Source organism: Cupressus sempervirens, chromosome 1 (assembly GCF_028749045.1).
Source record: "Cupressus sempervirens isolate cs-2001-9-10 chromosome 1, ASM2874904v1, whole genome shotgun sequence".
NCBI classification, from domain to species: Eukaryota; Viridiplantae; Streptophyta; class Pinopsida; order Cupressales; family Cupressaceae; genus Cupressus; species Cupressus sempervirens.
In genome coordinates this window covers 841,059,638-841,073,260 of record NC_143118.1, presented here as the reverse complement: position 1 = coordinate 841,073,260, position 13,623 = coordinate 841,059,638, and the positions used below count along the sequence as shown (strand labels likewise).

Below are 13,623 nucleotides of genomic sequence, written 5' to 3'. Positions count from 1 at the left end.
GTGGATGTGTTCTTAGTTGTAATGCTTATCTCCTAGCTCATTCAAGAGACATTTTAGATGCATCTTAGAGGATTTTATATATAGGCACTCCTAGTGTGTATGTACATGATAGAGATATTCATTCTCATATTGTTATTCTAATATTACTATTTTGGTCTATTATGTACTTGTGCTTGAGTTCCTTGATCTTGAGTGATTTTTCTCTAAGGAAAATTCTTACAAAAGGATTGATTTGGGTTTATTGTTCATTTATTATTATCTTGTTATGTTTGAATTTTCTCTCTACAAGTTTCTTTCCCAAGAAAACTTTATAAGACATAAACCCTAGAGATTCCATGCTTGGACACAACCCCAAGCCCTATCAAGTGCTTTTTCATTTACTTTCAGGGTACAAAGGAGGCTTCAATATTCTACAATAGACAAACATCTTCCAGAAGCTAAAGGTTGCCTAGACCTTTATCAGTCAAGAGAAATTTAATTTCACTAAAACAATAGTTATTCTTGGTGTTGTTTCTTCATTTGTATAAAATGTAAATAAATCCAAACTACTTGATCCTTTCATCATATGGTATATTATAGATTTATAACTTTTTCCCATATTTTGTTTAAGACACAAAAATATCTATAGGCCTTGTGCTTGTCTTGTTTGACAACTAAAAGTATATGTGGGTCATGTGCTTCTTAAATCTTCCATAATTGCAAGCTTAATTGGTAGCTTGTCTTCTTGACCAACTAAAAGGTTTGTCTTCCCTTGTGATATTGAAGAGAAAGATCGTTAAACCCCCAAAAACATAGTATTTGAATGGTTGTTTTGGAATTATAAAACTGTATGATATATCATAAGAATTCTTTCATCTCAATTCAATAAAACTAAGGACATTTTGATGCTAGAGTAGAGATTTGAATGTGAATTCCTCTTAGTTTGCATAAATAACAAATAAAGCATAAAAAAATTAAAAAGATCAAGAAGGGTGCCAAATATAGGTACAAATGAAAGCCAAATGTGAGTACACACTACATAATAGATCTGCAACACAATCAATTCAGTGTCCACACTGACTGTCTAAAAGTGGCTTATAGAAGATTAGCTATGTTTCTCTTGGATGATGTGTTAGCCATTAATCAATATCTCGCAACACTGTGTGAAGGTTATCCATTTCCATATTGAATTATACTATTATAATGATGGTGCAAGTTATCTCATGTCATCAATTTGGTGGAAATCTTGATTTTTATAGATAAATATGTGAAATTTTTGAGAATGGTGGGGTCTTTTGCATCAATGTGAAAAATGATGCTCAGGTGTCCCAATTATGGGATATTTTGTGCAAAGGCATTATTATTCCTTCTCTCCTATTGCCCCATTATCAAATCCATTAAATCTATCTACATTTATAGTAGAACCCACAAGAATAGAAGTAGTATGTGTGTCATGGTCATCGTAGTCACTTGTTGATATGAAATCATCACCTACATGCAATTCATAGCTTATCAAAAACTCAAATCTTTCTCCAATGAGTTTTCTATTATACATGGATAATTTAATTGTTCTCCCCTTTTACATTCATCCTTCCATAAGAAGGGGATAGGTCCAAACCCTAGTCATGGAAGCTTTCACAGTTTTATTTTGTCGATCAATTCCATAGCAAACCATTATAATAGGTCTTGGCACACCACATACCTTTGCAATTTTGTTTATAAAATATTCACACATGACTATGTGCTCTCTACAATTTTCATTTATAAAATTTAAAAGACATGATTTGACATAAATTGTGTTTGATGTTGTGAAATTTGATATAATTTAAAATAAAATAAAATGAATTCAATTTAATTTAGTGAAATTAGATTTTTTTTTTGATATACAAGAGAAGAAGGTGCAATCATTTCTTTTTATAAATAACACCACCCAACATCAAGTGGTATTAATGTTGGAAATATAGATGAAGTAACTAAGAGGGGAGGGGTGAATCAGTTACCACAAAAATAATTCCAAAAATTCCTTAGATGTCTATATTACTTGCTTACTACTGATACTCGGTAAATAGTGCAGGAATATTGTAACTCGATAGGTTAACTAGTTATTACTCATCTAGAATTCATTGTTATTAATGTGCATGCAAAGGTTAAATAAATTAACACAAGAGACACTAGATTTAACGTGGAAACCCAATATGGGAAAAACCACCAAGTAACTAGTCACCAATTTTCGCTCTTCTGAAGTGAGCCCTGTTAGGAGCCAACCCTATTAAAGGTTACAATGCACACTGTTAGGTGTGACCTTGTTAGAGGATTTAGTCACCCTATTAGGAGTGGCCTAGTTAGAGGTCTTTAGAAAAATTCAACTGAACTATCACCTTGTTAGAGGATTTACAAAATGGTTGTTAAATCAATTCTGTTAAGAGATTCTAGATTCACTGTTACAATGATTAGAAAGAAACAATGAGGTGACTTGAATGATATGCAACTTATCTTTTACTGATTACAGATCTCTGTTTTGCTTTACTGGATACTTACTGATTGAATACAACTTTGTAGCTCTAGCAGGATATCTAATCTTCATCAGAATTCGCTCAATATTCACTTGTTCTATCCTCATCCATATACTCACACTCCCACACTAATTCACAACTTGAACATCTAAATATATACCTTTTAGATTATCAAGTCGGCTCAAATATAAGTTACAACAACTGAAAAAATCATTACATCAGTAAACTATATGAAATAATTGAACTTAATATCAAAACAATAAAATCCTTTGCTGGCCGACCCAGCTCAGTAACCACTGCTCCAGAATGGTTTTCTAGTGTTAACCAAGCGAGGCTTAGTAAACACTGCAAACCCTACAAAAATCCTTTGGAGACCAAGTGAACTTGGTTAGCACTAATCTTCCTTTGCTGACCTTGTGAGCTTGGTAGAAGCTAACTCTCTACCACATTTCCTTTGATAACCAAGTAAGCTCAGTAAAAATTAGCTTTTCTTCATTAACCTTGGGAGCTCGGTTAACACTAACTTTCTGCTACAAAATCCTTTGATGCCTGAGTGAGCTCGATAAGCATTAACTTTTCTTTGTTAACCTTGGGAGCTCGGTTAACACTAACTTTCTGCTACAAAATCCTTTGATGCCCAAGTGAGCTCGGTAAACATTAACTTTTCTTTGTTAACCTTGGGAGCTCAGTTAACACTACCTTTCTGCTACAAAATCCTTTGATGCCTGAGTGAGCTTGGTAAGAACTGACTTTACTGAGTAATGTTCAGGAACGTTCGGTAATGCTCGATAGACACTGTAAATTGCTTTGTTGATCATTTGAGCTCGGTAGACTCTATTTAATGACTAATATGATATTTGTGTAACATCAAAGGCAATACATAATTAACAATTGTATCCAACAATTAATTGCATGAGATAGGCATTAGTGAAGACCTAATACAAAACAACTTTTTCCATCCATTGTATATCACATATCCTATGCAATATATTCTTTCATCTCAATTCAAAAAAATTGAGGGTTCAATTTTTTTTATCCATAATGCATAAGCATAAGCATTCCTATTTTTTCTTACTCATAAAGAATTTTGTATGAAATTAGTACACTCTACAAATAGATTCAGTGCTCACAAATTAAGTTTTATTCAAAACATAAGTAAATTAAGAGTTGGAGTATAGCATAAAAAAACTTAAAATTTAAATATGTTCTCATTTTTTAAAAATCTTGGTAATACCATAAATTAGATAATTTAGTTAAAATTGAAGTAATTAAATTTGAAAATTAATACTTGATTTTTTAAATCTTTTGTCTTCAAATTGTTGTAAGGGTTTCTTATTTCTAACATTCTTGAATTTGAGTGGCTAATAATATTTGAAGTAAAATGGTGACGGTTTTGCACTCAAGTTAAAAATCTTAAAGGGAGTTCATCATGATAAGTAAATAATGATAGCAGATTTGGATTGTGAGTTTGGTAGGGACCATAGGGTTGAAATTAGAAAGTGTTAAAAGGCACAAATATATAACATACCTTCTTATATTCATTTACTCCAACATATTTCTTGTCTGAAGCATGATGCCTTGCATAACTCTATCTTGATCTGCCTACCATGCCATTATGGTTCACCAGGGGTTCAAACTACAAATGGAACCATTTTGTTCATAAATTTGGAGCTATATGATCTCTTTTCATAAAACTAAATTCTTGTAAGCACACTGGAGCTTTGAAGATGTACACTTAAATTTAAGCCCCAAAATCACATAAAAAATGTTTGCTTTCTTATCAGTCCTCAGGCTTCTTAACATTGCAAACAAATTTTAATTTGGGCCCAATCCTAGCACTAAACAATTATACCTCTACTAAATTGGTCCTTTGACCTATTCTAGATCTTCCAAGTTTAGCAAGGAGGAGAACCAATGAAAAATAGGGGTAGCAGTATACTAAAAAAAGGGGAAAAACAAACTTCAGAACTTGAAAAAAATTGAACAATTGTTATTTATTTTTTATCGATAAAAGGCATATTGTCATGTATATTATACAAATTAAAAATTTACATTTACAATAGTTTTTGCCCCTATTCAAAGTGTAGATACTGGGGGGAAAAGAATAGGGAAGAAAACCCCCAGTATAGTCGGGGCATTTTTAAGTTCTGAATCCATTATGTTATGATCACCTTTGATTTTGCTAAAAGGTCTATGAAAGAGTATTCCCTTTCTTACATTGATTCCTTCATTTTATAGTAAGGATTAAGAAGGCATACCTTCCTTTACAAAATCCTTATAATTTACCATATATTTGGCGTAAATCAAACAAAAAAAATTATTCCTAAAAGTCATTTTCTTTTAACATTGTTGAAAAAAGAGAAATTATTGTGCTTAATCAAATTTTCCTTTCACTCCATATTATATTTTGGAACAAATATCTTCGAGCTAAGATTGGGAGTTTTGCCATTATGAAAAAAAAATTGTTACCTATGAAAGAGAGAAGGTGTTGCTCCATCTTTCTAATTTTTTATTTGCTTCTACATTTGCATACCAATTACTTATGAATCTTTAAGTCCAATAGTCATTGAGTCTTTTTTTTCCCCTCTCATAAAGTCAAATTTTTGTTGATTTTAAAATTTTAAAACATTTGTGGAAAGATATGCTTTATTTTTCTTAGATCTATACATTAACAAGATGTAGGTGGGGAAAGTTCTGGCTAAGACAAAAAAAAGTTAATAATAAAATGTTAGCAACATCACCACAATTAATAATCAAAAGGTACATGACCCATATAAATAAAGGGTCAATATAGCATTAAAACTAAACATTACAAAGAAAAATAGAAGTTGTAAGAATTTAAAAACTAAGCATTACAAATAAAATAGAAGTTGTGGCAATTTTTTACTCAACTATTAATAAATTTAAGAAAAAATGAAACAAGGATAACAAATTGTAATAGTGCTTGGTTCTCATTCCTAAAGTTCCAAGGGCTGATTCATTGGATGAATTTAGACCAAGCAGTCTCTGTAACTCTTTTTACAAGATTATCTCAAAGGTGCTAACTTCTAGAATTGTTAAAATTCTTCCTTTGATCATATCTCAACAACAAAGGGGTTTTGTCCCTAGAATACAAATTTTGGATTATATCATGAATGAATCAGGAAAAGAGAAGGAATGCTCCTTAAGCTAGATCTTTCAAAAGCCTATGATTGGGTTGACTGGACTTTCCTTGGTTCGGTTCTCCAAGATTTTGGCTTTGATCAGAAAGTTTGCAAGCTTATTTCCCAACTTATTTCTACTTCTTCTCTTGCAATATTGTTTAATGAGGCTCCCTCAGATTTTTTCAAACCTTTGAGAGGGCTAAGGTAGGGGGATCCTCTCTCGCCTATTTTGTTCATTATATTGGTTGAGTGTATTGGAAGGTTGATTGAGAACAACAAACATGAAAGGAGACTTAAAGGGATTACACTGTCCTTAAGGTGTGCTCCTTTTTCTCATTAGCAGTTTGTGGATGACATTATTATGGAAGGGGAAACATCTATGAAGGAGGCTAAAGTGTTGAAGGGAATTTTGGATAAGTACACTAGAGGATTAGGACACATTTCTTGACAACTTTAAAAGTGTCCACGTCACAGATGTTTGTAGGGAGGCTAACTTTGTGGAAGACTGGTTTGCCAACAGAGCAGTGAGGAAAGATAAGGTTATGATATGGAATTTGGGCAGGAATATTCTAGAGCAAGTGAAGGGTCTCAATGAGCTGGAAAAAATCTAGGGAGATATGGTGGTAATCTAATTGTAATTATGATCATAAATGATAGCTTGGGTGTGAGTTTTTGCAATTATGGCATTTATGGAAGACACAATTAGGTGAGGTTATATGTGTCATATCAACACATTTTGTGGGTCAATTTTTTCATCCTCATCTTTCATTTCTGGAGATACGAAAAACTATTTGGTGACTATCAAAGAAGCAAAAATCAGGGTTTTCAGAGGCTTGAGAAGGGTTTTCAAAGGTCAAGGTTTATGAGAATTTTTTGTGTTGAGAACTCTGAAATGGTGGGGGAATGTAGTAGGAAGGAACTTGTTGGTGAAGCAGAAAAATGGAAACAAAGGGAAAAAGTCTAGGAGAAATTGGAGAAGGGAGGTATAGAAAACTATATTGCTAAACTCCATGGTTTCGACCCAACAGTCACTAACAATATAGTTAATTCTTGGAAGGACAGGAGGGTTAAAGTGGATGGGATTTCGTTTTAGATTACAAAGGAAGTCATAGCTCTTATTACTGAAATTTTGGTAGAAGGATTCAAATTTTATAGAGATAAGATTTTGCAAAGAATTTAGAGAAGAGGAATGAATTGGTAAAGTGTGAAATGTACTACGAAATGGATTCTATCAAAAAACTATGGAGGTATGTTTTACAGGTTGTTATAGAGTACATTTCTTTGGATGCTAGATTTGATAGAGTAAGAACTCACCATTTTGTTTTACTCAATCATTTCCACCATGGTGTCAAGATTTCTTTCCCCTTTTATTTATTTACTTCTATGAGTAAGGGTATCTTTGGGCACAAGAAAAAACCCTCTGTGAATCTAGCCCTACATGAGGGATTATTGCTTCTAATATATGAGCATTTTAAGGCCCAGATCATTAGCAAAACCCCTTTGAAGGGTGCATAAGTTTCTGAGGAATCTAGTAGCTCTATCTTTTTGTCTAATACAGAGAATGTCTAAAGTATTAGTTTGGAGGGTGATGAAAACATTTCCTTTGGAAAGAAGGCCAAGGAGTTAGAGAAGAAATTACCCTCATCTATTAAAACCCTGAGTAGGAAGAGCCCTAGAGTACATGGGTCTAAATCTTTAAGACAGGGTGATGAAGAATACAACGAGGAAGGGGAGGATATGAAAACTGACGAAGAGGAAGAAGAGGAGACATAAATTAAGAGAGAGGAGCCAGTGGCTAAAAAATGGAGGAGGTCAAAAGAGAAGGAGGATGAGGGGATTTTGGGCTCTGGGCCAAAGATCTCTGCCATTCCTCTTTCCCCTATTCATCCTCAGGAATAGGATAAGGAGAAAATTGATGGTGAGGGTGGAGAGGTGGTTATGAAGGAGAGATGTAAGGCCTAGAGAAATTTTAATGTAAGAACTACCAAAATGGGTATTGTTAGAGAAACAATGAACCCCCAAATTCTAGAAGAAAAATAGGTTTAGCTCCAGTTTGAGGATCTCATTGATCTAGCAATGGTGGCAATAATGGATAACACAATGGAAACTGGAATTAATTTGTTGAATAATACTAGAAATAATATGATTGACAATTTTAGGTCAATCAAATGGCTGTACCATGAATTGGAAGAGTTTCGAGAAAAATAGGTCAACTGGAAAACAAAAGGAAGGAGCCAAATTGTGGAAATCCGAATGATCAAGGGGACTCAGTTTGGTTGAGAAGAGAATCTAGAATTTGGAAAACTATGATCATAATTTGGCAAATCAGATGATTTCCATTCTGAACTCTATCAATGATAATTTTTCTTCCCTTACTGGAATGCTGAAAACTAGAGGTCTTCTAGATGAGAGCGAGGATAAGGACAGAGAAAGAGCCAAGATGGAAGAGGACGCGACGACTGACATCACTTTCAGTAGCTTGGATCAGGAAGGTCAGAAGATGTAGGAGAAGATGGCTAAGGAGACTCACAAAGTTTATGAAGCAGCACAGACGCTGCAAGAGCTCGAGCAAAAGACAAATGAGCAACCTTGGTTTTTTTAATCCTATCTTTAGCTATTTGTTGGCTGCTATTTTCTGTTTAGTTGGCTTTTGTGGTACTGTCTTTTTGTCTATATGTTGAACTGGCGCTTTGGTTGGCCTTCGTTATTTGGTTGGGCTAAATTTTCTTATTATCAACCTTGTGATATGTTTTAACTTTTAGCTGGGCTTTATCTGCTTATTATCAGCCTTGGATATGTTTTAACTTTTGGGTTTCAAGATCCATGTAAAACCTGTTTATCTTATAAAAAACAAATTGTAATAGTGTGGCAAAATGAATGTGATTTTTATATTTTGAACATTCTTTCAATATGGTATTTAGAGTTAACTTTTTAGATGACTTCATGACACAAATTCAAAATATATTATTTACAACATGTTTTCTAGAATTTATAATATAAGATCGTGATTATGTCCCTGATTCAATGGAAATAATAGATAGTAGTAAAATGACAAAAAAAAATTTCTCAAATATAAGAACATCTTACCAGGTTATTCTATTCCAAGATAATAATATAAAAGAGAATCCTATGCTCCATTCAATAGAAAGAATATATTCTAAAATACTAAGAATATTTACAATAAAAATTAAATAGGATGTGCATTTTTTTTTAATGAAAGCATTTTTTAACTTTTAGCATTTCATAATCACCTAAATTGTCAAGTAACAATTAAAAAAAACAAATTTATTTTAAGATAGATTAATATATTTATTGTTATGAAATGCATTTTTCTTTAAAAAAAAGGAATTTAGTTTAAAGTGTGATTTCATGGGACCTTATCTTGGAAGTTTATAATTAAAAAAATTATATTTAAATTGTAAATAACATTATAGATATTAAGTAAAATTATTGGAGATGCATTTATGTGTGAGCATTAATCATAACAAATAAGTGTAATTCTTAATTGATTGTACTATAATTAGTGAAAATAATACGAAGTTTTATTTAAAGATAAAATTAGGATTATTAGATTATTTCAAATATATAACCCACAATATTCCTATACAAAGGTAGTTAATTATTTGTTTGCATAGTTCAATTGGTTGGGAATATCCTATAAAAAGGATGGCCATAGAAATATTTTGCCAAAGTACCATAACATGTAATTTTTATAATTTCTATTTTCATTTTATGAGTTTTCCATATATATATTCTGCATTCATGTGCAATGTATGATGCATGTGATAAATTAACCAAGATGCATGTGATAAATTAACCAAAAGTGCATAAGATTCTCTCTGTCCTAATGCTTCAATTGTTTTATTGTCTCTATACGAAAGATTGGTTCACATTTTACGGTGAAGTACATGAAATCCTTGTGATATCGCTATCAGGATTTAACTATGTGATTTTTGAGTCAAACTCATTGACCCATGTTTCATGAGTAGTGATTCAACATGAATTCATCTCTCATGAGAATAAATGGAACACTTAGCACTCGTTGGATCTAGGTGATGCTCAAAGGGTGAGCACCACGAAGTCCCGAGAGGTCACCCATCCCAGTACTACCCCACCCAGAGCTCGCTTGACTACAGAGTTTCCTCCATGGTTAAACCCAAATCTTGCAACTCCATTTGCAAAACTTTTACGAGTGTTGTGCCTTATGAACCATTCATTAGAAAGCCCGTTAAGCTCATCAATTAATAAGTAGGAGATAATCTCCACAGGAAGTCAAATTGTGATTTAACTCGGATACCGTTCAAATATTTTGAGAACGAATCCATCTTAGAATTTAATTTTTAAGGAATAAGTTGCAGATGGGTTGTTTACGAATTCAAATTTTGATTGATATCCACACAACTGGAAGTTCACTAGATCAATTTGTGTGCAGGTCAAATTAGCAGACTTGGTTTGCAATATCTCCGAGAACATTCTCAGTTCCCGTTTCTACAAGGACATTCACAATCAACAGCCTGCCGATTTTTCTGATTACAGGTTCAATCTAAATTTCATTAGTAGTGGGTTTAGTTATCAACCGAAAAATTAAACGCCAAGATTTGAAAAAACTGATAGCATGCAGAGTTTAAGCTTGATAAACACATTCTCCTAATGGGATTTCAATGGCTTTGGATTTTTGTGTCACCCAATTCCAATCCAAGATTAGCGTTTCGGATGAAATCAGAAGATTGTGTAAGCAGAAACGATTGAAAGAGGCATTGCATATTTTGCAGAGTGCGAACTACCATAATGTGGGCATATCTGCGTATGTTTCTCTCTTGCAGGGTTGTGTAAATGTCAGAACTCTGCCACAGGGGAAATTGGTTCATGCCCATATCATTCAGTCTGGGATTCAATGCGAGGGAACATTTTTTTGGAACAATTTGCTCACCTTGTATGCCAAGTGCGGGAGTTTGGCTGATGGTCGCAAAGTTTTGAACCAAATGCTGAATCCTTGTGTCATTTCATGGACTGCCATGATCACAGCTTATAGCAGGTATGAACATGCTGATGATGCCTTGGCTCTTTTAAGACAAATGAGAAGGACACGTTTAAAACCCGATCACTTCACCTTTTCTAGCGTTCTTCCAGCATGTATAAATTATAATGTTTTGAAGGAGGTACATGGAGAGATTGTTAACAGCGGGTTTCAGTCAGATGTGTTTGTTGGAAATGCCCTGGTAGACATGTATGCAAAATGTGGGAATTTGGAGAATGCACGCTATCTGTTTGACACAATGTCTCATCGAAATGTTGTGTCGTGGAATGCCATGATTGCAGGTTATGTGCAAAATGGACACTTTGAGAAAGCTTTGAGATTCTTTGAGGAAATGCCTGAGCGAGATGATGTTTCGTGGACGACGATGATTGCGGGATATGGGCAGAATAGAAATGTTGAACGGGCTTTGGAGCTTTTTAATCGGATGCCGGATAGAAGTTTGGTTTCGTGGAATGCCATGATTACTGTGTATGCACAGAATGGGTTTCTGGATGAAGCTATGAAGTTGTTCGGAGTAATTCCAGGTCGAATTGTTGCAGCTTGGAATACTATGATTGCAGGTTATGCACAGAATGGGCGTTGGGAAGATGCCCTGAAGCTGTTTGAACAAATGCAACTGGAGAATGTGAAACCAAATGTAATGACATTTTCCAGTGTTCTCCCGGCTTGTGCCAGCTTGACAGCTCTGGAGCGCGGTAAGGAAATACATGAACAGATAAATAAAAGCGGGTTTCAGTCTAATATTTTTGTAGCAAGTGCCCTTGTACACATGTATGCGAAATGTGGAAGTATAGAAAATGCACGCAATGTGTTTGACAAAATGCGCAAAAAAGATGTGGTCTCCTGGACCGCAATGATTGAAGCATATGCAATGCATGGCTCTGCAAGGGAGGCCCTTGAGCTTTTCAAACAAATGCAATCTTCTGGCACAAAACCAAATCAGATTACATTAGTTGGAGTCTTGTCTGCATGCTGCCATGCTGGTTTAATAGATGAAGGTTGGCATTATTTTAATGGTATGAGTCAATGCTACCATATTGTACCTACAATGGAGCACTACGGTTGCATGGTCGATCTTCTTGGTCGTGCTGGGCAACTTGACGAGGCAGAAGATTTTATCAAGAAAATGCCAATAGAACCTGATGTTACCATATGGAGATGTTTGCTTGGTGCCTGTAAAGCTCATAACAATGTAAAGCTTGGAGAGTGTGTGGCAGAATACCTTTTTGAGTTGGACCCTGAAAATGCCTCGCCATTTCTACAGTTGGCAAATATCTATGCTGCAGCAGGCAGGTGGGATGGTATTCAGAAGGTGCGGAAAATGATGGATGAGAGACAGATCAAAAAGATGCCTGGATGTAGTTGGATTGAGGTTGACAAGAAGATTTATTCTTTTATTGTAGGGGACACTCAACAATCACAAACAGAAAACATATGGGAAACATAGGACAAATTGACTAGGTTAAAAAAAAATGCTAACACCAAGATTTGAAATGGATACCATCCAGGAGCATAAGACTTGAAACCTTTTCAAATTACAGATTAAAAATGGCAGCTGCATGGGTTTTTCACTTCAACAGATTGTAGACCTAATCAACTCATTCGAACGATTAGGTGGCTCCAGTTTCTTTTCAGTGTTGGGTTTATAAAAATCCTGTGCACTATTTGGTCGATACCTGCTGTTCCTGCAGAAATAGCTCACCTCTGCATTTGCTTGTCAGTCCAGTAGGTTTGCTGTGAGGTGATTCTCTTCAAAGATGTGGCCACACATTCTCTGATCATTTTTTTGCCATGCTTGCTTACGTTGTTTCAGTTGCTCTGTCTGCATTTTCTTTGTGTTGTGGGTATGAAGCTCAGCAGTCACATGAGTGTTTGTTGTCTTTCAACTCTTAGTAGTGGTAGAACTCTTTATAATGGCTGTGTGCATCCCATGTACTTGTATCTGATATTTGACTAATGGTAATCCCTGCTGGATTGTAGACGTAGGCAAGTTATGTTGAACCACGATAAAACATTGTGTCATTGTTTTGTCTTCCGAGTTTCCATTTTTCATTAATATCTTTGCTCGTTTAATATTTACAATTGTGTTTTAATTTTCTGATCATTTTCTTGTTAATGCGCAGGGACCTCTCGTATGAATTCCATGAGTCCAAGATTATTTAAGGTATTATGTAAAACAGTTCACCGCATTGCCTATGCTTCAACATTGTGACTGTCCTGCAAACACATTTTTCTTTGAACTTGTTCTACACCACCAGATTTTGAACACCAGAGTACATACAAAGTTTCAAAAGCATATGGTTTTCCTGTAACAATCTCATTGAGTTTTTAAATAGGCGATACCAATTGTATTTGAGTCCAATTCAGTTTGTAAAACATCTGGTTGAGAGATTTTGGAATTATAGAATGACATCCTCTCGTTTATTGCAATCACACAACGCGAGTCTTTGTAAAGACAAACACTCAGCAGCAGTGTGATGAGCTTTGCAGGGATAAAAACTTCCAAGCTAGACCATCTGAGAATCAGCCCCCTTCCTTTGTACTTTGATTGATGTTCAATACCCTGTTTCAAAGATCTTTTTCAGATGTTGTAAGATAGCAATGATGGTGACAAATCCAAACCTTCACTTTTTCTGTTTGATTCAGTCATATTTAGTTTCTTCTTTTCCTTCCAATAATTTAAAACGACTTATTGTGAACTGTACATAATCAAATGAATGGCAAAATGTCCCACAGTAGTTAAAAACTTTCAGAAGAAGTTAGGCTGCCTGCATTTGAACCCTTGTGGTATGCTTGTCTTTTAATCGTCTCTTCGAGTATTGATTGTGTTGTGAAGACTGTAAAAATTAAAAATATGCTTAGACGTCTACTTCTGGTCCAATCCATACAAAGTAGTTGCATTTTAGTTGGCTGGATAGCTGTCTTCTATTGTAAAATTTTAGTTCGTTGG

The 13,623-nt window shown here is 34.5% G+C and overlaps 1 pseudogene across 2 annotated transcripts; it reads left to right on the top strand.

The window, feature by feature from the left end:
• Positions 1-9,665: 9,665 nt before the first annotated feature.
• Positions 9,666-13,312, top strand: LOC149580466 (pentatricopeptide repeat-containing protein At2g13600 pseudogene; annotated as a pseudogene). Of its 2 annotated transcripts, XR_016353727.1 has the most exons (3): positions 9,666-9,784; positions 10,068-12,414; positions 12,797-13,312. The product of XR_016353727.1 is annotated as a pentatricopeptide repeat-containing protein At2g13600 pseudogene, transcript variant X2 (transcript). The 2 variants fall into 2 exon arrangements; XR_016353726.1 differs by lacking the exon at positions 9,666-9,784 and having other exon boundaries at positions 9,904-12,414.
• The last annotated feature ends 311 nt before the right edge of the window (positions 13,313-13,623 follow it).